This window comes from Schistocerca nitens, chromosome 7, assembly GCF_023898315.1.
Source record: "Schistocerca nitens isolate TAMUIC-IGC-003100 chromosome 7, iqSchNite1.1, whole genome shotgun sequence".
Lineage (NCBI taxonomy): Eukaryota > Metazoa > Arthropoda > Insecta > Orthoptera > Acrididae > Schistocerca > Schistocerca nitens.
The window spans coordinates 147761268-147786800 of NC_064620.1; the positions used below are offsets into that span (position 1 = coordinate 147761268).

The following is a 25533-nucleotide window of genomic DNA, read 5'->3' on the forward strand; positions in this document are numbered from 1 at the left end:
CTAAGTGTTCTGCCAAAAAAACAGTCTTTGATTTGCCTTTCCCACGACATTCTCTGTGTGATGGTTCCAATTTAAGTTGCTCGTAAATGTAATCTAAAGGTTTTTTAAGGCACAGATGCTGTGCTGTAGGGCGATGAGTGTGGTAGAAAACGAGTCCATTTCATACGCCACGATCGTAGTGTAGATATTTTACTGCTCCAAGTTGACCATTTTCGACAATCTTATGCTACCATCATCTGATCTGTTGGGAAGACAAAGATAATAATGGAGGTGGAGGGAGACTATAATTCATATGACAGATACCTTAAATATACATTATTCCACGCATCTTCTGGAACTTGCTATAAAATTGTCACGTTATACGAAGTCAAAGTATGAAAGGCACACGATATGTGTACATGGCTTGATAAGTGTCCAGTCGATAAGATACACACAGTTGGTAAAGTGCATACAAATGATAAAAAAGCACACGGCCAAAATCATCGTACCATCCATACAAGCTGGTGCCGAATACGATTCTCAAAAGCTTGCCACACAACACCATGCTGCTGGCGGAGTGTGACGTAGAGGCGGCACCTGCTACCAAGTTTCCAGAATGAGATTTTCACTCTGCAGCGGAGTGTGCGCTGATATGAAACTTCCTGGCAGATTAAAACTGTGTGCCGGACCGGGACTCGAACTCGGGACCTCTGCCTTTCGCGGGCAAGTGCTCTATCAAATGAGCTACCCAAGCACGACTCACGGCCCGTCCTCATTCTGGAAACATCCCCCAGGCTATGGCTAAGCCATGTCTCCGCAATATCCTTTCTTTCAGGAGTGCTACTTCTGCAAGTTTCGCAGAAGAGCTTCTGAAACATTTGGAAGGTAGGAGGCGAGGTACTGGCAGATGTAAAGCTGTGAGGACGGGGCGTGAGACGTGCTTGGGTAGCTAAGTTGGTAGAGCACTTGCCCGCGAAAGACGGAGGTCCCGAGTTCAAGTCTCGGTCCGGCATACAGTTTTAATCTGCCAGGAAGTTAGCTATCAACTTATCTGTCTCGCCGCTGGATGGTGCGATTCGTACACGCTAAATGACCACATAGTATGGTTACCAGTAATGAATAGCGGTGCACCAGAAAGCAAGCATGATTTTTCAGAGTGCTCAATATAACAATTAGGAATGCCACAAGGTCATACATATTCACTGAAGAGCCAAAGAAACTGGTACACCTATCTAATATCGTGTAGGACCCCCGCGAGCACGCAGAAGTGCCGCAACATGACATGGCATGGACATGACTAATGTCTGAAGCAGTGCTGGAGAGAATAGACACCATGAATCCTACAGGGCTCTCCATAAATATGTAAGTGTCCGAGGGGGATGGAGATCTCTTCTGAACAGCACGTTGGAAGGCTTGCCAGATATGCTCAATAATGTTCATATCTGGGAAGTTTGGTGGCCAGCAGAAGTGTTTAAACTCAGAAGAGTGTTCCTGGAGCCACTCTGTCACAATACTGGACATGTGGGGAGCCGCACTGTCCTGCTGAAATTGCTGAGGTTCATCGGAATGCACAATGGACATGAATGGATGTAGGTATTCAGACAGGATGCTTACGCACGTGTCACCTATCAGAGTCGTACCTAGACGTTTCAGGGACCCCATATCACTCCAACTGCCCAGCGTCATTACAGAGCATCCACCAGCTTGAACAGACCCCTGCTGACATGCAGGGTCCACGGATTTATGAGGCTGTCTCCGTACCCAAACACGGCCATCCGCTCGATACAATTTCAAAAGAGACTCGTCCGACAAGGCAGTATGTTTCCAGTCATCAACAGTCCAATGTGGGCGTTGAGGGGCCCAGGCGAGACGTAAAGCTTTGTGTGGTCCAGTCATAAAGGGTACATGAGTGGGCCTTCGGCTCCAAAAGCCAATAGCGATGATGTTTCGTTGAATGGTTCGCACGCTGACACTTGTTCATGGCACAGCGCTGAAATCTGCAGCAATTTGCGGAAGAGTTGCACTTCTGACACGTTGAACGTTTCTCTTCAGTCGTCGTTGGTCCCTATCTTGCCGGATCTTTTTCCGTCCGCAGCGATGTCACAGATTCGATGTTTTACCGGATTCCTGATAATTACGGCACACTTTTGAAATGGTCGTTCGGGAAAATCCCCAATTCATCGCTACCTCGGAGATGCTGTGTACCATCGGTCGTGTGCCGACTATAACACCACGTTCAGACTCACTTAAATCTCGATAACCTGCCATTGTCGCAGCAGTAACCAATCTAACAACTGCACACAACACTTGTTGTCTTATATAGGCGTTGCCTACAGCAGCGCCGTATTCTGCCTGTTTACATATCTCTGTATTTGATAACGCATGTCTACACCAGTTTCTTTGGTCCTTCAGTGTACGTTGCCATGGGCCTGTGCCTTCTAGGTCTGGCCGATTTAGCATTCACACTCGCACCAATGCAGTTTTCTTCTTTTTCCGTCATACTGCTTTGTAAATAAAAGACATTGGTTTTTTAAGTTGTTTATTATTACTGTTGTTTTTGCATTGTCAATAAGCACACAGCATGTACGAAGGTCACTCCTAAAGAAATGCACACTATTTTTTTTAATCCATCTTTTATTCTACATGTTTGAAAGTTGTACGGTATGAAAATACATCCTTTAGGAACAATATTTTCATTCCTCCACATAATGTCCATCCCTCTCAACTGCCTTACGCCATCTTGGAACCAGCGCCTGTATACCCGCACGGTAAAATTCTGGACCAACCTGTTGGAGCCACTGTTTGGCAGCGTGCACAAGGGAGTCATCGTCTTCAAACCTTGTTCCACGAAGAGAGTCTTTCGGTTTCCCAAAGAGATGATAGTCACATGGAGCCAGTTCAGGACTGTAAGGCAGGTGTTTCAGTGTTGTCCATCCCAGTTTTGTGATAGCTTCCATTTGCTGATGTGGTCGAACACGACTCAGTCGAGCTTGAAGTTTCTTCGATGTCGTCACATATGCATCAGAATTTACGGTGGTTCCACTTGGTAAAATGTCCACAAGCAAGAGTCCTTCGGAATCGAAAAACACCGTAGCCGTAACTTTTCCAGCAGAAGGCGTGGTTTTGAATTTTTTTTCTTGGGTGAATTTGCACAATGCCACTCCATTGATTGCCTCTTCATCTCTGGTGAAAAATGATGGAGCCATGTTTTATCACCTGTCACAATTCTTCCAAGATATTCATCTCCACCATTCTCGTACTGTTCCAAAAGTTCGCTGCATACCGTTTTTCTTTTTTCTTTGTGAGCCACTGTCAACATCCTGGGAACCCACCTGGCACAAACCTTTTTTAAAGTCAACACTGTCAGTATTCTGCAAACACTTCCTTCCCCTATCCCAACGTAGCGTGACAATTCGTTCACTGTGATGCGTCTGTCATCAGTCACCAGTTCGTTAACTCTCTGCACATTGTCTGGAGTGTGTGCAGTACGAGGCCCGCCGCTGCGAAGACAATCCTCAATATTTCCGTGCCCGCTTTCACCACGTAACCTGCTTGCCCACCGCCTAACTGTGCTGCGATCGACAGCAGGATCTCCATACACCTTTTTCAACCTCTTGTGGATGTTTCCCACTGCCTCGTTTTCACAGCACAGGAATTCTATGACAGCACGTTGCTTCTGACGAACGTCAAGTGTAGCAGCCATCTTGAAGACATGCTGTGACGGCGCCACTCACGGAAACAGGTTGAACTAAGTTTGAAAAGAAGCGGGAAGGATGCATCTACACACTGTAAAACTTTCACACATGCAGAATGAAAACTATATTTTTACAAAAACAGTGTGCATTTCTTTTGGAGTGACCCTCATAATTACTACAGACTTCGTATGGACGCCCCGCCCTCTACCCTATCCGGCGATTACATACTCGAACTCCCAAGTACCAAATAGCTTCAAACGTCTGATTACTTTGCAAATGAGTTATTGTGTTAAATATTTGACGTCAAGGTGTAAAACCTTTACGGTTGGAGGCACAATATTTTCATTCCTCCACATAATTTCCATCCCTCTCAACTGCCTTACGCCATCTTGGAACCAGCGCCAGTATACCTGTAATTATGTTGGTTTTATCAATTAAAGGCATGACGTCTGTAAATGAGTCCGCGATCATATTATGGTTTATGGAATGGTATATGGTATACACTGGGGTGAAAAAAACTCAGGGAATAGCGATATGCAAATATACACATGGCAGTAGTATCGTGTATATAGGCTATGAAAGGATAGTGCATTGGCGAAGCTGTCATTTGCACTGAGATGATTCATGTGAAGAGGTTTCCGACGTGATTATGGCCGCACGACGGGAAGTAACGACTTTCAACTCGGAATGGTAGTTGCAGCTACAGGGTGTTTCAAAAATGACCGGTATATTTGAAACGGCAATAAAAACTAAACGAGCAGCGATAGAAATACACCGTTTGTTGCAATATGCTTGGGACAACAGTACATTTTCAGGCAGACAAACTTTCGAAATTACAGTAGTTACAATTTTCAACAACAGATGGTGCTGCAGTCTGGGAAACTCTATAGTACGATATTTTCCACACATCCACCATGCGTAGCAATAATATGGCGTAGTCTCTGAATGAAATTCCCCGAAACCTTTGACAACGTGTCTGGCGGAATGGCTTCACATGCAGATGAGATGTACTGCTTCAGCTGTTCAATTGTTTCTGGATTCTGGCGGTACACCTGGTCTTTCAAGTGTCCCCACAGAAAGAAGTCACAGGGGTTCATGTCTGGCGAATAGGGAAGCCAATCCACGCCGCCTCCTGTATGTTTCGGATAGCCCAAAGCAATCACACGATCATCGAAATATTCATTCAGGAAATTAAAGACGTCGGCCATGCGATGTGGCCGGGCACCATCTTGCATAAACCACGAGGTGTTCGCAGTGTCGTCTAAGGCAGTTTGTACCGCCACAAATTCACGAAGAATGTCCAGATAGCGTGATGCAGTAATCGTTTCGGATCTGAAAAATGGGCCAATGATTCCTTTGGAAGAAATGGAGGCCCAGACCAGTACTTCTTGAGGATGCAGGGACGATGGGACTGCAACATGGGGCTTTTCGGTTCCCCATATGCGCCAGTTCTGTTTATTGACGAAGCCGTCCAGGTAAAAATAAGCTTCGTCAGTAAACCAAATGCTGCCCACATGCATATCGCCGTCATCAATCCTGTGCACTATATCGTTAGCGAATGTCTCTCGTGCAGCAATGGTAGCGGCGCTGAGGGGTTGCCGCGTTTGAATTTTGTATGGATAGAGGTGTAAACTCTGGCACATGAGACGATACGTGGACGTTGGCGTCATTTGGACCGCAGCTGCAACACGGCGAACGGAAAGCCGAGGCCGCTGTTGGATCACCTGCTGCACTAGCTGCGCGTTGCCCTCTGTGGTTGCCGTACGCGGTCGCCCTACCTTTCCAGCACGTTCATCCGTCACGTTCCCAGTCCGTTGAAATTTTTCAAACAGATCCTTTATTGTATCGCTTTTCGGTCCTTTGGTTACATTAAACCTCGGTTGAAAACTTCGTCTTGTTGCAACAACACTGTGTTCTAGGCGGTGGAATTCCAACACCAGAAAAATCCTCTGTTCTAAGGAATAAACCATGTTGTCTACAGCACACTTGCACATTGTGAACAGCACACGCTTACAGCAGAAAGACGACGTACAGAATGGCGCACCCACAGACTGCGTTGTCGTCTATATCTTTCACATCACTTGCAGCGCCATCTGTTGTTGAAAATTGTAACTACTGTAATTTCGAAAGTTTGTCCACCTGAAAATGTACTGTTGTCCCAAGCATATTGCAACAAACGGTGTATTTCTATCGCTGCTCGTTTAGTTTTTATTGCCGTTTCAAATATACCGGTCATTTTTGAAACACCCTGTAGATGCATGGGACACTTTATTTCGGAAATCGTTGGGGAATTTAGTATTCCAAGTGTCAAAAGAGTGGCAAGAATACCAAATTTCAAGCATTATCTCTCACCGCGGACAACGCAGTGGCCGACGGGCTTCACTTAACGACTGAGAGCAGTGGCGTTTGCGTAGAGTTGTCAGTGATAACAGACAAGCAATGTGGGACGCACGACGGACGTATCCGTTAGGACAGTGCGGCGAAATTTGGAGTTAATGGGATATTGCAGCCGACGACCGACGTAACGCCTCTCCTGGGCTCGTCGCCTGGTCAGATGAGTCCCAGTTTCAGCTGCTAAGAGCTGATGGAAGGGTTCGAGTGTGGTGCAGACTCTGCGAAGCCATGGACTCAAATTGTCAACAAGGCACTGTGCAAGCTGGTGGTGGCTCCGTAATGGTGTGGACAGTGTTTCATGAAATCGACTGGGTCCTCTGGTCCAACTGAACCGATTATTGACTGGAAAGAGTTTGTTCGCCTGCTTGGGGACCATTTGCAGCCATTCAACAATGGAATTTTTACGGATGACAGTGCGCCATGTATCACGCCACAATTGTTCGCGACTGGCTCGAAGAACATTCTATACAGTTCGAGCGAATTATTTGGCCATCCAGATCGCCCGACATGAATTCCATCGAACATTTATGGGACATATTCGGGAGGTCAGTTCGTGCACGGAATTCTGCACCGGCAACAGTTTCGCAATAATTGAAGCTTATAGACGCAGAATCAATCAGTATTTCTACAATCAGTATTCACAACGACTTGGCGAGTCCATTTCACGTCGAGTTGCTGCAAATGGAGATCCGACACGGTATTAGGAGGTATCCCATGACTTTTATGGCCCCAGTGTATGTTGATCTCATTAGTTTCGGGTTATTCAGCTGTAAAGCAATGAAAATTTAGAAAATGTTTGAAATTATGTTTGAAACTTGTTGGAAGTCGCTTAGTGCTCTCATTGTCAAAGTCTGTACGAATATAGTCTGGGTAATTTGCACACCTTTTTAAGAAAAGTTAGTTTTTCTAGCATCTCAATTTCATGACGCCATATCTCCCGAACTAGTGTTGTGCAACGACGTAATTTTGCACGTATATTCAGCAGTATGTGTGGATACCGTCTGCAAAATGTGTTGCATACAGAGTTAGTAGTGAAGAAGCAGTACATTAAAATTTCGTATCTGATGCTGAAATTTTACTGCATGAACAGCGAAAATGCAGTAAGCGAGTAAGTTTTTCCCTTTTTTGTGCAGCAGATCATCGAGAAAAATTTTCAAAAAGTTTTGAAGTTATGTTTAATGTCTGTTGAAAGTTGCTCTCATTATTAAATACTGGGTGCGGATAATCTGGGTAATTTGTGCGCTGGTAGTTACACTGCCTGAAATCATACACAAGAAAAGCTTTAACATGTGCTTTATTGCTAAGCCTTTAACGGAAGATTATATGTCTTAATGGGCAGATTATGATAACATTTTAAATTTTTAATAAGTGTATGGAATGGTATAAACAAAATTTTTGTGGCCGCTGCAAGCCGTATAGTAATATACAGGGTGGCCACAAAGTCCTGTTACCCCATATACGGGGTGTTCAAAAACTCTCCGCAGTGCCGTATGATTGTTAGCCGCGCGTGCCGTATGCCGCAGTGAATATGCCGAATTGAAATTCAGTGAAATACACGTTATTAATTTATTGAATATTCATTTTTACTTACAAATTTTCACATTAAATACTGAAAGTGTCCCCCCTTGTTGATGAATACACAATTCAATTCGTCTAATCATGTTTCCAAACACAAGCTGTAACATTTCTTCTGTAACAGAAGCAGTGAAAGTGGATATTGCAGTTTTAAATTCATCGATGGATTTTGGATTGTTTTTATAGACAGTTGCTTTCGCTGCACCCCAGAAGAAGAAGTCACGTGGTGTTAGGTCAGGCGAACGTGGAGGCCAAAGTCCCTGTGAAATTACGCGATCACCAAAAACGTCAGCAAGCAGTGACATTGAAATACGAGCTGTATGCTCGGTTGCACCATCTTGTTGAAGATAACCGTTCAGTATTTCACTTAACATAAGTTCTCCTATGAATGGGTACAGAATATCACTGCAGTATCGTTGTGCATTTATCGTTTCGTTGAAAAATATGGGACCCACAATCCAACGTCTAGGAAATTGCAATCCAAACTCCTATTTTCACAGAATGAAGTAGTTCTTCATGAATACAAAATGGATTTACAGTGCTCTATATACGATAATTATGCGAGTTCACGTACCCGGATAAATGAAACCAAGCCTCATCACTGAAAAACGTTTCATTAAGAATATCCCATTTTGTTGAACGAAATTTTTGAACCATTGACTGACTTATTCTTGCCATGATCAGTATTTTTCAGTTCTTGCACGACTGTCACTTTGTATGGGAAAAGTTCTAATTTTTTCCTTACAGCTGTGTACCGGGCCGAGGCTCGAACTCGGGACCTTTGCCTTGCGGACAAGTGCTCTGCCAGGAAGTTTCATATCAGCGCACACTCCGCTGCAGAGTGAAAATCTCATTCTGGAAACATCCCCCGGGCTGTGGCTAAGCCATGTCTCCGCAATATCCTTTCTTTCAGGAGTGCTACTTCTGCAAGGTTCGCAGAAGAGCTTCTGTTAAGTTTGGAAGGTAGGAGACGAGGTACTGGCAGAAGTAAAGCTGTGAGGACGGGGCGTGAGTCGTGCTTGGGTAGCTCAGTTGGTAGAGCACTTGCCCGCGAAAGGCAAAGGTCCCGAGTTCGAGTCTCGGCCCGGCACACAGTTTTAATCTGCCAGGAAGTTTCATATCAGCGGACACTCCGCTGCAGAGTGAAAATCTCATTCTGGAAGTCTCGCACAGTTTCGCGATGTGGAAGTGTTGTCTCCGGGAAAACTGAATTAAATGTTCGGCGAACTGAAACTGTGTATTTACCCCCAGCTTTGAACACTTGTTCGACTAAAAACACACGTTCTTCAATGGTTAACATTTTAACAGTGACAAAAACGAAACAAAGGAACTAAACTTAAACGTTCACGTCTACACGTAACGACACACACCGACGGTACTACTGACGCTGGGTGAGATAAGCGAAGCAGTGGAATGTTGGGTGAGTCCACTTGAAGGGAAGTAACCCAGGCAGGCGAACAATCATACGGCACCCGCGGCTAACAAACATACGGCACAGCGGTGAGACGCTTTGAACACCCCGTAGTAATCAACATAAACCCCTAAAGAAGAATAACAACAGTTCTTTAGAGTAGTTTTGTTGTCCAGAAGATCAGTCTGTGCACTGTAACCCTCATGGCAAAAGATAATACGCCGACAGGTTCTGAACGACGCTTTGCGGAGGATTGATATTAAGAGCTCTTTTTGCAGTGACTTTTGGGTCGTCGGTGGTTCTGCAACCGTTTTCTGAACCTGCACCTCTTACGAACCTCCAAAGTGAATATCACATGTACTGTGTTCAGGCTACCACGAAGTCCAGACCTCACCATATGTGGTAATCACTTTGAGAGTTCATAAAAGGTGCATTTTCATCATCAAAATTTCCAATTTTTTTTCCGTGAAGTTGATGGCGCAGTTACTTCCTTTGGCGCCGGCTGCTGTGATAACAGGCGATCAAATTTTGTCATCTACTGAGACGTTTCATCCTTATGGATCCCGTCGAATTTGCCCGATGTCACTCCACCAACTCAGTCCTGTGAAACAGGAAGAGGAGGAGGAGATTAGTGTTTAACGTCCCGTCGACAACGAGGTCATTAGAGACAGAGCACAAGCTCGGATTAGGGAAGGATGGGGAAGGAGATCGGCCGTGCCCTTTCAAAGGAACCATCCCGGCATTTGCCTGAAGTGATCTAGGGAAATCACGGAAAACCTAAACCATGCGCGGGATTGAACCGTCGTCCTCCCGAATGCGAGTCCAGTGTGCTAACCACTGCGCCACCTCGCCCGGTGTGAGACAGGAGTGACATGTACTGCAGCATGTAGATGTTAGTAGTTCGTTTCTTCTAAAACCATCTTCTCGTATAACAAATACTTTCTTTCACAATAGCGTGACTCGCCTTCTTCGCAATATTCTGTGCAGCAGCAGGCGTAATAAAATATGTCACTTTGGCAAGTGTTAGCGTTGTGCCAATTTTCAAGAACCGGCTTTATATGATGACTCTAGGAATAGTATACCTATTGCTCACATAGGGATCGAAAGGACTAGGATAGAATAATTACAGCACGCACAAAGGCATTCAAGCAATCACTCTTCCCGCGCTTCATACGCGAATGGAACGGAAAATAACTGGTACAATGTAACGTTCCCTCTACCATGCACCTTGTGGTGATCTACGGAGTATGGACGTAGGTGAAGAGGTCTGCACACCTCAATAAAAAGTTTAAAGGACTTAGAAGTTTTCGTTCTCTTATCGTGTTAGTTCTCGACTTCTCGAAAATTTAAGGCCATGAAGAAGTGTGCAGTTTGCTGCCGGTCGTCGTTAACTACAGTCCACAATACGTCGACTGGAATCTGCGAGTAATCTTCAAGTGAACCGTCGAAGACTGAAGTCTTCCCCTGTCCCGCCCTGTGTGTATACCACGCATGTGTCAAGATAGTGATGGCAGATTGACCGCACTACACAGCAGGCGGCGTCCGCCCCCGGTAGCTGAGTGAAAAAAAAAAAAAATGTGGTCAGTGTGACAGACTGTCAATCCTAAGGGCTCAGGCTCGATTCCCGGCTGGGTCGGAGATTTTCTCCGCTCAGGGACTGGGTGTTGTGTTGTCCTAATCATCATCATTTCATCCCCATCGAGGCGCAAGTCGCCGAAGTGGCGTCAAATCGACAGACTTGCACCAGGCGAGCGGTCTACACGACGGGAGGCCCTCGTCACACGACATTATTATTATTATTATTATTACTGCAGGCAGCACCTTCCAAGATGCTACTCCAGGCGGGTGTAAAATGAAGATCTGGCTCTGTCTGAATACCCCCTGAAGCAGATCTTAGGATCTCTTAATTCTATAAATTACAATCTAAACATAAATGAATGATGAAGGCAACTAATCCTACTACATGATAAACGTTGTTCCTGCTTACATATTTATTGCAGATTTTAAAAAAAAAAAAAACCTTTATATTGCAAAGTTTACATTTCCTAAGTAAAATTACTGATCAGTTGCCCAACTCTGCCCCTAATTATGACTGCGCGATCTAATTTCAATAACGCGAAATGACTGACATCATCTGCGTACCAAACACTAGAAGACACTACTTTCAAAGATGATCTGTGGTGGTGTGAAACCTCAGTGGAAATAAACTAACGTGATCACAGCTGTTTAGCTTTTATAGTCCTATTAATCCGAAGCAATTTGCGATATCACTGTATGTACTGCGTCCGGTACGTTGAAGTAATGGTTCTCGTACTTGTCTGCGACGATAGAAGAGCTCCAGCCACAAATAAACTCTATTAAACGCTAGGACTGCAAAAGGCGGTCATCTCACTAATATACTCTAATAGCGTCTTCTCCTCTCTGTGTTCTACAGACGAGAAACGCGAACTCCCAGCCACAAGGACTTAGTTCAGATAACGTCTCAACGTAAGTATAGGCAGAGGAAGTGCTCTCAATTACTGAACGCTGCGTACTCTAATAACCCTACCACAACAAAGGTCAAAAATTAATTATGATTGTAGTGTTGCTCACGCTACTAAATATTGCATTTTCGGGCAACATCAAAGTTATATTATGTGGCAGGTGTCATTAGAGCACAGTTAATAAAGTCATTTCATGAAATAATGGATAAACTAGGCACTCATCTTTTCGTGTTTCTCACGCTGGTCTCGTTGTGAACTCATGGCTCAATCGTCGAAAATCTAAGTGGTGAAGATTCCAAGCTCGGATGCAAAGAGGCCTAGGTGTTATTCTGCGATATTCAAAAGTTTTATAGATGTGTTTCATAAGCCATTCTTGAAGATTAAACTTTTGCAAGTTAGGACAATGGTGATGTAAAAAAGTAATCAGCGCTCCGAATTTAAGTTACACTTCTTTTTTATTACTTTTGTTGCAACATCACTTCACAATATAAAACATACTTGAAAATATCTTCCCCACTGTTAAAGTTCACATTTCATAAACTGACTATAATCTGCATCTTTTCAACATGATGACCAAGACTTGACTCTCTAATAACCGCTTGCGCGCCCAAAATTCAGAGTTACAAGTACGTCAATGATCATAGTGACAAAAGAAAGAATACACATAAGAATACAATCATTGCAATATAAACATATCGATGTATCAAAGTACCTCTACATTAATGACATGAAATCTGAATGTTGTCACAGAAATATGTTAACTATTTTACAGAAACACAGTAGAATATTGCTGGTATCGAGAGGTTGAGGTGAGGTGCCGAAATGGTTACGTAATTCAAGTACCATTACAGTACTCAACGACGTCTTCCAACCCAGAGGTGAAGTCCAGAATAATATAGGTTCGCAACAGTACAGCGCCTAACTGTTCTAACTATAAACTCTCCTGAGAGCAAAGACTGCAAGACCGTCTGTACCAACAAAGCTGATATCGAGCGGCCGTCACACACGGGCGCTCACAACGGAAGACCTCGTCTCTCCACCGCTGGCCTCCCAGCAAGGCTCGGCTCCCCACCATTGTAACTCCGAAAACGAATCATACACCCGAAACCACGGAATATTCTCCCTCTCTACAGATTCTTCCGAACGCTGACCAACCATATTTTAGCTTTTTGTCGTCCAACGCGGAAAGTTTGAAAGGAAAAACCTATACTCGTACAATGGTACACTTCTGAGTAAAAATCGTTGGAAATAAATCAGCACGCGTGGTTTCCGAGGTGACGCTTCCTCGTTCCTCTCAGCTGCGTCCAAGATTTTCGTAGTTTCCGAAGTATAAACCTTCCCGTCCGGCTACACAGCCGGCCGGTCGCGACTCTATTGTGCTCCAGAGCTCAGGTGTCACGATGCCCGTCTAGCTACTTCCTGTGTTTAAGCAGGCCCAACACCTGTGCGGGCCTTCCACCCAGAGCTTGAGTTCTGCCTTCCATTTCATCTCCACTGGCGTTCCAACCTCTACTAGTATAGGTAATCATTCATTACGCCATTTTTATAATGAAGACACTCCGTCACCTTTCCTGCAATGAGCGTTAACAATTATTTACAAGGCATATGTGGCACTGTCAGTCTACTTTAAATATTCATATATACGATGCACTACCCATCAAATAATACCTAATGTGGTTGTAGATCACGGCAAAGTATGTGGATGAGTGCTTTTAAGGTGCGAAATTATAGTCACCTTACAACCTCGATGGTGGAACTGCGGTACACAGCTGTCCACAGGTTTGGCTCTGACCATCGGCTGATTCTGTCATTTTCTCCTGAAGCAGATTGAGGAAATGACAGGGTTCCACGCGTTATCTGCAATAACGAATCTTCCTTCACTAATCCAAGAAGGTTTGAAATTTTAGACGTCGCAGTCAATCAAAACGACCACCCGGGCATGGCGAACCTCAAGGCAGCCATACACACGGAAGAAAGCGATCCTCACCAGGTTGAAAATAAGAAAGTATCCACAGATAGACAGAATCCTTCTGCAGCGGGGTATCCCACCAATATGTATCGATGCAGTACCAGGTTGAAAATAAGAAAGTATCCACAGATAGACAGAATCCTTCTGCAGCGGGGTATCCCACCAATATGTATCGATGCAGTACCACTGTCAACACAACATATCTGAACAACTTGTATTTCATATGCTGACAAAAGGGCAAACTTCTGCTTGGCTGGAAATCTACATCTGCATCTACATGTACAGGGTTACTCTGCAATTCACACTTAAGTGCCTGGCAGAGGGTTCATCGAACCATTTTCATACCACGTCTCTACCATTCCACTCTCGAATGGCGCGTGGGAAAAAGGAACACTTAAATCATTCCGTTCAAGCTCTGATTTCTCTTATTTTATTACGATGATCATTTCTCTCTACGTAGGTCGGTGTCAACAAAACATTTTCGCATTCGTAAGAGAAAGTTGGTGATTGAAATTTTGTAAATAGATCTCGCCGCAAAGAAAACCACCTTTGTTTGAGTGACTGCCACCCCAACTCGCGTATCATATTAGTGACACACTCACCCCTAGTGCGCGGTAACACGAAACGAGCTGCCCTTCTTTGTACTTTTCCGATGTCCTCCGTCAGTCCTTCCTGGTAAGGATCCCATACCAGCAGAGGACGGACAAGTGTAATGTAGGATGTCTCTTTAGTGGGTTTGTCGCACCTTCTAAGTGTTCTGCCAGCAAAGCGCAGTCTTTGTTTCGCCTTCCCCACAATATTATCTATGTGGTCTTTCCAATTTAAGTTGCTCGCAATTGTAATTCTTAGGTATTTAGTCGAATTGACAGCCCTTAGATTTGTACGATTTATCGTATACCCAAAATTTATCGAATTTCTTTTAGTACCCATGAGGATGACCTCGCACTTTTCTTTGTTTAGTGCCAATTGCCACTTTTCGCACCATACACAAATTCTGTCTAGATCATTTTGTAATTGGAATTAATCGTCTGATGATTTTAATAGTCGGTAAATGACAGCGTCATCTGCAAACAATCTAAGGGGGCTGCTCAGATTATCATCTAGATCATTTATGTAAATCAGGAACAGCAGAGGGCCTATGACACTACCTTGAGGGACGTCAGATATCACTTCTTTTCTACTCGATGATTTGCCGTCTATCACTGCGAACGGTGACCTCTCTGAGAGGAAACCACGAATCCAGTCACACAACTGAGACGATACTCCATATGGACGCAAGTTGATTAATAGTCGTTTGTGAGGAACGGTATCAAAAGCCTTCTGGAAATCTAGGAATATGGAATCGATCTGAGATCCGTTGTCGACAGCACTGATTACTTCATGGGAATAAAGAGCTAGCTGCGTTGCACAAGAACGATATTTTCTGAATCCGTGTTGGTTATGTATCAACAAGTCATTTTCTTCAAGGTGATTTATAATGTTCGAGTACAGTATATGCTCCAAAATCCTACAGCAAATTGAGGTCAGTGATATGGATCTGTAATTCAATGGGTTACTCCTATTTCCTTCATTGAATATTGGTGTGACCTGTGCTACTTCCCAGTCTTTAGGAACAGACCTTTCGTCAAGTGAGCAGTTGTATATGGTTGCTAAGAAAGGCGCTATTGTGTCTGCATACTCAGAGACGAACCTGATTGGTATACCATCTGGACCGGAAGACTTGTCTTTCTTAAGTGATTTGAGTTGTTTGGCAACACCTAAGATATCTACTTTTATGTCACTCATGCTAACAGCTGTTCTGGTTTCCAATCCTGGAATATTTGCTTCATCTTCTTTCGCGAAGGAATTACGGAAAACTGTATTTAGTAACTCCGCTTTAGTGGCACCATCATCGGTAACATTTCCATAGCTATCGCGCAGTGACGGTATTGACTGTGTTTTACCACTGGTGTACTTTACATACGACCAGAATCCCTTTGGGTTTTCTACCATATTTTGAGACAATGTTTCGTTGTGGAAACTATTAAAAGCATCTCGCATTGACGTCCGAACTAAATTTTGAGCTTCCGTGAAACTTAGCCAGTCTTGGGGATTTTACGTTCTTCTGAATTTGGCATGCTTTTTTCGTTGCTCCTGCAACAGTGTTCTGACGTATTTTGTGTACCATGGTGGATCAATCCCGTCTCTTATAACTTATGCAGTATGAATCTATCTATTGCTGTCGATACTGTATCTCTGAATTTGAGTCATATCTGGTCTACACTTACATAATTAGCTTGGAAGGAATGGAGACTCTCTCTTAGGAAGGCATCAAGTGAATTTTTATCTGCTGTTTTAAATAGATATATTTTGCGTTTATTTTTAGTGGTTTTGGTTGATATGGTTTTGAGGCTCGCTACAATGACCTTGAGTTCACTAATCCCTGTATCCGTCATGACGTTCTCTATTAGAACAGGATTATTTGTGGCTAAGAGGTCAAGTGTGTTTTCGCAACCATTTACAATTCGTGTGGTCTCGTGAACTAATCGTTCAAAGTAATTCTCAGAGAAAGCATTTAGCACAATTTCGGAAGATGTTTTCTGTCTACCACTGGCTTTGAACATGTATTTTCGCCAACAAATCGAGGGTAGATTGAAGTCTCCACTTATTGTAATGAGATTCAAGTTTTCTTTGAACCGTTCAGCTGTCTATAATCCTAGCTGACAATGGGACCTGTGTCATAAGCATTTCAAATTTTGTGAGGCGTCTGACCTCCTACCTGAAACGCTGGAAGAGGAGGCCAATCAGCTCTTGAGATCAGGGCTCGAACCCTCCAGAGAAACATGCTAATGTGTGTTGTTGAGGAATCGTCTCAGCAAATTCGCTTTTGAACCACGTGGTAAGGATGCTGATGACCAGGCTTTTGAGCACCCTAAATCTGTCATCATCATCATCATCATCATTACCATTATCATCTTTTAACAAGTACTGTCCTAGGAGACGTTTGGCTCTAAACCGCCTTTCCTTGTCCGATAAAAGCTACTGTATGCAACTTTGCACTTTCAGAGGCACTTCATCGAAGCACCACAAGCTAAGGGCTCTGTGTAGTTGAGGTCCCTGCAGTCACTCTGCCCGATCACCTCTTCCTAAATGAAACATACGCGGTGTAGTTAAAATATTTTCAGATAAATAAGTTTTCATAGCATTGCTTTTGGGCACATGTATTCGACAAGAGAATGAATGACAGTTTTGCACTTTGGCCCGACGCAAACTGTCAGTTTTCTGGAAACACACCATTCAAAAAATGGTTCAAATGGCTCTGAGCACTATGGGACTTAACATCTGTGGTCATCAGTCCCCTAGAACTTAGAACTACTTAAACCTAACTAACCTAAGGACACCATCACACACATCCATGCCCGAGGCAGGATTCGAACCTGCGACCGTAGCAGAAAACACATCATTCTTGTGCAATGTAGACAACAGAGTGATATCTACTTAGCTGGCGAACGATTTCATTTTTAGGAAGGGTGGTTCCTTTGAAAGGGCACGACCGACTTCCTTTCCCGTCCTTTGCTAATCCTACGAGACCGATGACTTCGCTGTCTAGTCCCCTCCCGCCAAACCAACTAACCAACCAATGACGGTCGTCGCAGGTAGCAAGAGGAGAACCGCACCGGAAATGACCGCGGAGAAGCCCTCGGACGTTGGCGCGCCAGGTACATATAGTCTGCGGCCGCGAGCTCGCCTCCAATGGAGGGTGAAGCTTTGACAATGCCAGCCACTCGTGCTGGCGAAACGTCAGAAAAATCATTAGATGAACGTCGGCCGAAGAACCCGAGACAGAAGCCAATAGGCAGTTTGTCAACAAGTGGCCACGAAAGCCTTAACAATTTTGTAACCAACCAATCATTTCTAAGAACGATGAGGTAATTTTATTTGCGCTTTTTTTCTAAGAAAGTCTGTCGTCTAGGTCTCCGTCATAATTTTTCACTTAATACTGTTTGCCGTAAGAATGACGCAGAGGCTTGTTCATTTTTTTAATTTTTAAATTTTAATTTCAAGTTATGTTTTGGGTGAGAGGCGGCGGAATAAGTTTTTATTTGTAGGCAGGAGCTGATACCTTATAAGTACACTGATATTCATGACTCTAATTGCAGAGATGCAGAATCTGACATATTCCTCTCTCCTCTTTACAAATGTCCTTCTTTCTTTTTTTTTTTTTTTTCAAAACAGGATAATTGATGATTAAATCTGCAGGATGATGATAATTGTTGAAAACAATATTAGTGTTCTTAAGTACACGTGATTTTTTTTGTATTTGTCCTCTTTGTATAAAGTCTATTAAAGCTTACCCGATCTGCCAGTACCTATCAGAGTGCGGGTAATTGAGGCTGATCAACGGAAACGACTCGGAACGACCTGGGTTCGAATCGAGACAGCGTTCGCCCCCACCGTCTGAAGGTCTTGACATATTATTTTTTCACTACCTCAGCGCGTTACCAATTTTCCCACTGGGAAAGGACACAAAACACGGTATCACATTTGACTGTGTAATTGTCTAAACAGCGCATTTCCGTACTACGTGAATGTTACCATTAACAACAACTAGGGCCAGTAGTTTCAATGCCTTCACTAACGCTTATTATGTTGTTGCTGTAAGATTTCAGAAATCAAAGACCACAACGTACAGCATCTGTTTGTCTAATAAAGTGAGTTGCACAAAAAATTTTACGTCTCCTTCAAATATAACACCGAAAGTACATGAAAATTAACGAGATCTCTGGAGAAAAGAGAACCACTTGTATGAATATCAAGAACTCAGATGGAAACCCAGTTCTAAGCAAAGAAGGGAAAGCAGAAAGGTGGAAGGAGTATATAGAGGGTCTATACAAGGGCAATGTACTTGAGGACAATATTATTGAAATGGAAGAGGATGTAGATGAAGATGAAATGGGAGATATGATACTGCGTGAAGAATTTGACATAGCACTGAAACATCTAAGTCGAAACAAGGCCCTAAGAGTAGACAACATTCCATTAGAACTACTGACAGCCTTGGGATAGCCAGCTATGACAAAACTCTTCCATTTGGTGAGCAAGATGTATGAGACAGGCGAAATACCCTCAGACTTCAAGAAGAATATAATTATTCCAATCCCAAAGAAAGCAGGTGTTGACAGGTGTGAAAATTACCAAACTATCAGTTTAATAAGTCACGGTTGCAAAATACTAACACGAATTATTTACAGACGAATTGAAAAACTGGTAGAAGCCGACCTCAGGGAAGTTCGTTCTGTATTCCGTAGATATGTTGGATGACGCGAGACAATACTGACCCTACGACTTATTTTAGAAAATGGGTTAAGGAAAGGCAGACCTACGTTTCTAGCATTTGTAGAACAGCGAAAGCTTTTGAAAATGTTGACTGGAATACTCTCTTTCAAATACTGAAGGTGGCAGGGCTAAAGTACAGGGAGCGAAAGGCTATTTACAATTTTTACAGAAACCAAATGGCAGTTAGGGGCAACAAAGGGAAGCAGTGATTGCAAAGGGAGTGAGACAATCTGTATATTGAGGAAGCAGTAAACAAAACATAAGAAAGATTTGCAGTAGGAATTAAAGTCCATGGAGAAGATATAAAATCTTTGAGGTTTACCAACGATATTGTAATACTGTCAGGAACAGAAAAGGACCTGGAAGAGCAGCTGAAAGGAATGGACAGTGTCTTGAAAGGAGTATGTAAGATGAACATCAACAAAAGCAAAACAAGGATAATGGAATGTATCCGAATTAAATCAGGCAAGGCTGAGGGAATTAGATTACGAAATGAGACACTTAAAGTAGTAGATGAGCTTTGCTATCTTGGAAGCAAAATAACTGATGATGGTCGAAGTAGAGAGGATATAAAATATAAACCGGCTATGGCAAGTAAAGCATTTCTGAAGAAGAGGAATTTGTTTGCATCGAAATAGATTTAAGTGTCAGGAAGTCCTTTCTGAAAGTATTTGTATGGAGTGTAACTATGTATGGAAGTGAAACATAGACGATAAAAGTTTAGACAAGAAGAAAATAGAAGCTTTCGAAACATGATGCTACAGAAGAATGCTGAAGATTAGACGTGTAGGTCATGTAACTAAAGAGGACGTACTGAATAGAATTGGGGAGAAGAGGAATTTGTGGCACAACTTGGCTAGAAGACAGGATTGATTGGTAGGACACGTTCTGAAGCGTCAAGGGATCACCAATTAGTACTGGAGTGAAGCGTGGAGGGTAAAAATCGTAGAGGGAGACCAAGAGGTGAATAAATTAAACAGATTCAGAAGGCTGTAAGTTGCAGTAGTTACTCAAAGATGAAGAAGCTTGCACAGGATGGAATAGCATGGAGAGCTGCATCAAACAAGTATCTGGTCTGAAGACCACAACGCAACAACATTTCTGAATGGTAGACCCCAACGTTTGTCAGAGCTACGGGCTTTTACTACCGTGGTGTCTCCCGCGTAAAACCGTGACAGGCCTTGCCCTCTGCTGTCACTCACCTCTGAAGTCATGCTACCCTCGTGTTGCGCTTATCTGGGAGGCATGTGGTTCGATTCTTGGCGCCGGAGGATGTTTTCACCCGATGGAATTTGGCCAGCAACAGCAGCAGAAGTGGTGGCGTACCTACTGGTCCGCAAATTGAACGCCCATGCTGTATGTTGAGTTCCAGGCAGTGTCTAGCGGATTGTGAGACTGTGAAGCTGTTGTGCTGATCCGTCCATCGAATGGGGTTCTTAAACTCGACGGCCTGTTTGGTGCTAATGACGAGGGGTGAGCTATGCGCCTGTACTGAGATTCACTTAGACACTACTTTCCCATTGTCAGCAACGATATAAACACTACATCAGACCACACCCACCAGTCGGTCATCTGCAGAAAACGGCGTATGGGCTTTTCGAAGGAAAGATGCCGGTTAGAACCAAGAAGAGAATCTTCCCATCCAGGTGGTCACCCTTTTTCTTGGATCTTTTTTTTATTTTTTTCATTCTCTAGACAGAGCGGCTGTTTGAGTAATGACCCATCGCAGAGTGAGGGACTCTTCAGGCAAATACTAGGAGACGTGATGGTGAGGGCGCGAAGACCCAGTTGCGAAATGAGGGAAGAGGTTTAGATTCCGCCATTTGCCATACAGTCAGGGGAGACTTCCCGAAAACCTTCGTCATAACCGAGGGGTGGGAGATATTTTTGATTTAATTCTGGATTAAAATGTGTCACGCAAAAGACTGAAAGCCTGGTGTATGTGAAAGTGTATTTGTTTACAAGTAAATTTAGCAACTTGCTGCACTTACACAGTGTATTTGTCGTTGACAGTAAGAGTTTCACGCAACAGTATTCCTACTTTTTATGTGAAATTCATGTTCGAGCGTACTTCTGTCATTTCTCATTTCTTCTACCATAGTGCATAACCAACAATGCAAAGCTGAACGAAACCGGCATGTATATATGAATAATGACTCTAACTGTAGACATGAACGATACCATTTCAATTCTGTGGCGATTATTTACAATATTAAATCCGTACTGTTTAGAATAAGTGCCTGCGAGTGACACACGTTTCATTATTACTATTATTATTATTATTATTATTATTGTTTTGAGGAAAGCAGTTTCTTATTTGGTAAAGCCCTGCTAGGTAGCAATAGTTCACGATTTCTTTGATAACGCATATCTCACGTTTCGTAGCAGCAGATCTATTAAGCAAAACTTTTGAGGAATTATCTTAGGGCTGTCTAAAAGAACATCGTTTTTAATGCAACCCCGCAGATACAATAGAACAGTTCAACTCAGTTCGACACTCGTCTTGTGACAGTAGCGAAGACATTCATAGGAAAATAGGTCCCTGTAGCAGTCTAGAATCAAAACGTATGCCTCTGAGCACACTTATCTTGCTGCAAGGGTAGGTACTTCAATCAGTACAGCTAGGGTAAGATTTTTGTGAAGATCGCTTTATTCGCTCTCCAACTTGGATAACGTGAGGCATTTTTGCATTGTAACATTTGTAAAATATTCTGGATTTGGAATGTTTAACAACGAAATAAACACGTGCATGTGACAAGTAAAGTTCACTGTGTAAAAATGTCGTAATTCATCTGATGATGACGACAACAAGTCCATTGAGACGTGTAGTAGTACTCAAAATAATAGTGACTGAGGCAGTAAATCGGTGATTTCCCCTTTACAAATTGGGAGATCTTATTGACAGTTCATTTGTTATTTACAAATTGTGCACCTGAGTGAATCAGAATACAATCAGACGGATTACTTAAAGTAATGCGCGTTAGTGTGGGCAGCCGTATTCACAATAGTAGCAAACAAGCTGCAGAAATGTAATTAAAACACATGACAATTGTTTCTAATTCCATATGCGTTATCCATTTCGGGTTATCACGTAATAAATGCAGAATCATTATAGAAACAACGCATTCTTCGGGTAAGCAAGCGTGCTGCCGAAATACGTTACTCAGTTTTTTCTCGCAGCTTCGTAATTCATATTGTACGGGGGACATCTATGATTGAGGGACTTCAACAAAATATATTAATAATGACAGACGGTAATCTAAACTACAAATGATGAGTACTGCAAAGAAAGCTTACCAGTTTAATTATTCAGCCGAAGTACAATAGTCTCTACGCCTCCTGAGCCTACACAATAATACGAATCGCAATGCATATTTTCTATTAAATACTACTTCAGAGAGAGCCGTCGTGTTTGCGTCCAACTATAATGAAATATCCCGGTGGAAGACGATCAGGGACAAGGAGAAAGTTCCAATGTATTGATAAAAAAGAAGACTCATTAAATTACACTAACGAGGCTATATCATTAAGTGAACTGCAAGGGCGTTTTTTATGTTAGGTAAAACACTGTAATAATATTGATACAAAACACTTTCTGAGACATTTGATATTACAAATAGAATGGCGATGTGCAAGAGACTAGCCAGAGTCTTCCTTCTAGAATACTGGAGAATGTTGTAGAATGTTCCAGAACATTGCAGAATCTTCCAGAAGTTTCTAGATTGTTTCATTGCCCTGTTGGCGTGGAGATATTATCCAGCGAAATATCGAATGCACTTGTCAGCAAACTTTCGGGAATCGATTAGAGTGGATCAGGGAAAAGTGAAACAGATAGAAACTGAAAAAAACTGAAGTGAAAGTGGATTGCTGAAGATACTAAACAGTGTATTAAGGGTAATTTCAGTGTGTTAAGTAGTATTAACATTTAAAAGGATCTTACAGTGGTGAACTGAAAGGTCAAAGCAGAAACAACAACGAAGAAATGAAACAGATGAGCAGTGAGAAGCAATTTAGCTTCATAAAGGAAGAGAATAAATAGACTGAGAGAAAATTTAACAGACGAAGATCGAAATGAAGTTAGAGAAGAGGGACCAATGAGACACTCAACATCCAAGCACAAAGAAATTTCCGAATAAATAAGATAACGAAATGAAGGGCATCAATTCAGTCCTGTGTTTTCCATCAAAGGACATGTCTATCATAGAGTGCCCATTGTTACAATTACCAAACCAGTGGTGGCTGATGCATAAGAGCGCAAGAGCATGAGAACACCCTAACGTTCGACACATTGCGGATTTATTGTTTATTTTACTTTGAATCCTATTAGACATAACATACATGCTGCAATCTGTAAGATGTGGCACTTAAATCTACCGCGCTACTGCTCCGCTAGACTCTGTGAAACTTGGCATCATGGTCGTGAGTACAGTTTCAGTTGAGCACGTTTCAAGGTGCTTTTGCCCTTGTGCAACTCGCATGACGTAATTGCCTTACGGGCCAAATACATACGGATTCGATAAACAACGTGCATGGTTCATGATGTGCACAGCTACCCCTAGCCACTCAACTAGAAGTTTACGTCAGAGCTGCCAGATGGTAGCACACTGCGCAAGACTTCTATCCCCGTTCGCTCGGAGTAAATCCTGCTAGATGTACAGACATGCTAATTCATTCACTATATACTGTAGTAAAATTAAATCGGACGTCAGTATACGTTAAACTTGTACTGGCAGTAAACCTATTTTGTGGGTTTCTGAAGGAGTTATAGTATATTAAGTTGTGAATATTATCATACAGTAGTCCATTTGAGGCGCTGACAAGGGAAATTCCCCATCGCACCCCGCTCAGATTTAGTGGTAAGATGGCCGAGTGTATAGCCTGTCAAAAACTGAACACAGATCAGGCATGAAAACAGGAAGAAGGTGTACTGAACTGTGGAAAAAAGCAAAATAGAAACAGTGAACGGTCCAAGCTCAGCGCAACAAGTGCAACATTGAGCAAACTGGAACAGCAATGGCGTCCTGGTTAAGTGGTCCTCATGTTAGACTGCAAAGTGGATGAGCTGCGTTCAAAATTCACTACTGCTATTTATTCACAACATGATGAACTGTTCATCCGGTCATTGAAAATTTTTTTTCTCTTTATGTAGTCTTGGCAGTTGTCATACTATCCATTGGTTGTAGAATATGAGTCATGTAGTAAGAACGTATTACCGTTGCAAGTAAATGTGATTAATAGTGAGAGCAGGTGAGACACCACATAGACGTCCCACAGAAATGAAAACAACAAATAAACGGATGTGGACTATGTTAAAACAAAGGAATTCGGCCGGCCAGAGTGGCCGAGCGGTTCTAGGCGCTTTAGTCTGGAACTGCGCGACCGCTACGGTCGCAGGTTCGATTCCTGCTTCGGGCATGGATGTGTGTGATATGCTTAGGTTAGTTAGATTTAAGTAGTTCTAAGTTCTAGGGGACTGATGACCTCAGATCCTAAGATATTAAAGTCCCACAGTGCTCAGAGCCATTTGAACCATTTGAACAAACGAATTCAAGAGTCAAAACTTCCAATAGGCAACTTTAAAAACGTTAAAAACACGTATTTTGATAGAAACGGGGAAAACTGTGTGATCGTGAAACTCTTGCCTTCATTTGTTGCAGCTTAGATGACAAACTATTATGTCTTCATCATTTCCCTGGCAGTCATCACATTCGTATGAACACCTAAATCGGGCAACGAGGCATATCTCACTCACTCACCAGGCGTACAAATTAGTTGCGTCGATAAGCAATTTCTGTCATATGACACACGCATTGTCACTAATGCCTTGTATAACACACCAGACGTGTTTCCAGGTGAAGGATTCGGTTGACTTGTCACCTTGTCATCAAACATTTGCAGTTTCCTTTCGAAAGCCACTTCCTTTCGACTGCTAATAGACTAGTTGTGCAGAATCAAATTTCTTTATTCAAAAGGACGTTACACCACGACACAGACACAAATTTGAATACAGCGACAGGGGGAAAAAAAGAAATGGCACGAGGGAACTTTGAACACAGCTCGCCCACTTTGCAGTCCAACACCGTGACCACATAATCATGGCGCCGTGGCTGATCTACGTCGCTCGATGTTGCACTTACTAAAATTGGACAGTTCACTGTTTCTACTTTGGTTTTTCACAGTTCGACACACCTTCTTCCTGTTTTCATGCTTAATCTGTGTTCAGTTTTTGAAGGGCTGTCTACTGGGGCCTCTTACCGCTAAATCTGAGGGGGATGCGATGGAGCGTTTCCCTTTTGAGAATCATAAGGTTGTATACCTGGAAGAATCCTGGAGATACTAATAGGTATCAGATAGATTATATAATGGTAAGACAGAGATTTAGGAACCAGGTTTTAAATTGTAAGACATTTCCAGGGGCAGATGCGGATTCTGACCACAATCTATTGGTTATGAACTGCAGATTCAAACTGAAGAAACTGCAAAAAGGTGGGAATTTAAGGAGATGGGACCTGGATAAACTGAAAGAACCAGAGGTTGTACAGAGTTTCAGGGAGAGCATAAGGGAACAATTGACAGGAATGGGGGAAAGAAATACAGTAGAAGAAGAATGGGTAGCTTTGAGGGATGAAGTAGTGAAGGCAGCAGAGGATCAAGTAGGTAAAAAGACGAGGGCTAGTAGAAATCCTTGGGTAACAGAAGAAATATTGAATT

At 42.9% G+C, this 25533-nt stretch overlaps 1 non-coding gene across 1 annotated transcript; it reads left to right on the forward strand.

Moving 5' to 3' along the window:
* Positions 1 to 8659: 8659 nt before the first annotated feature.
* Positions 8660 to 8734, forward strand: Trnas-cga (transfer RNA serine (anticodon CGA)). Its single transcript has one exon. It is a non-coding gene; the product is annotated as a tRNA-Ser (tRNA).
* The last annotated feature ends 16799 nt before the right edge of the window (positions 8735 to 25533 follow it).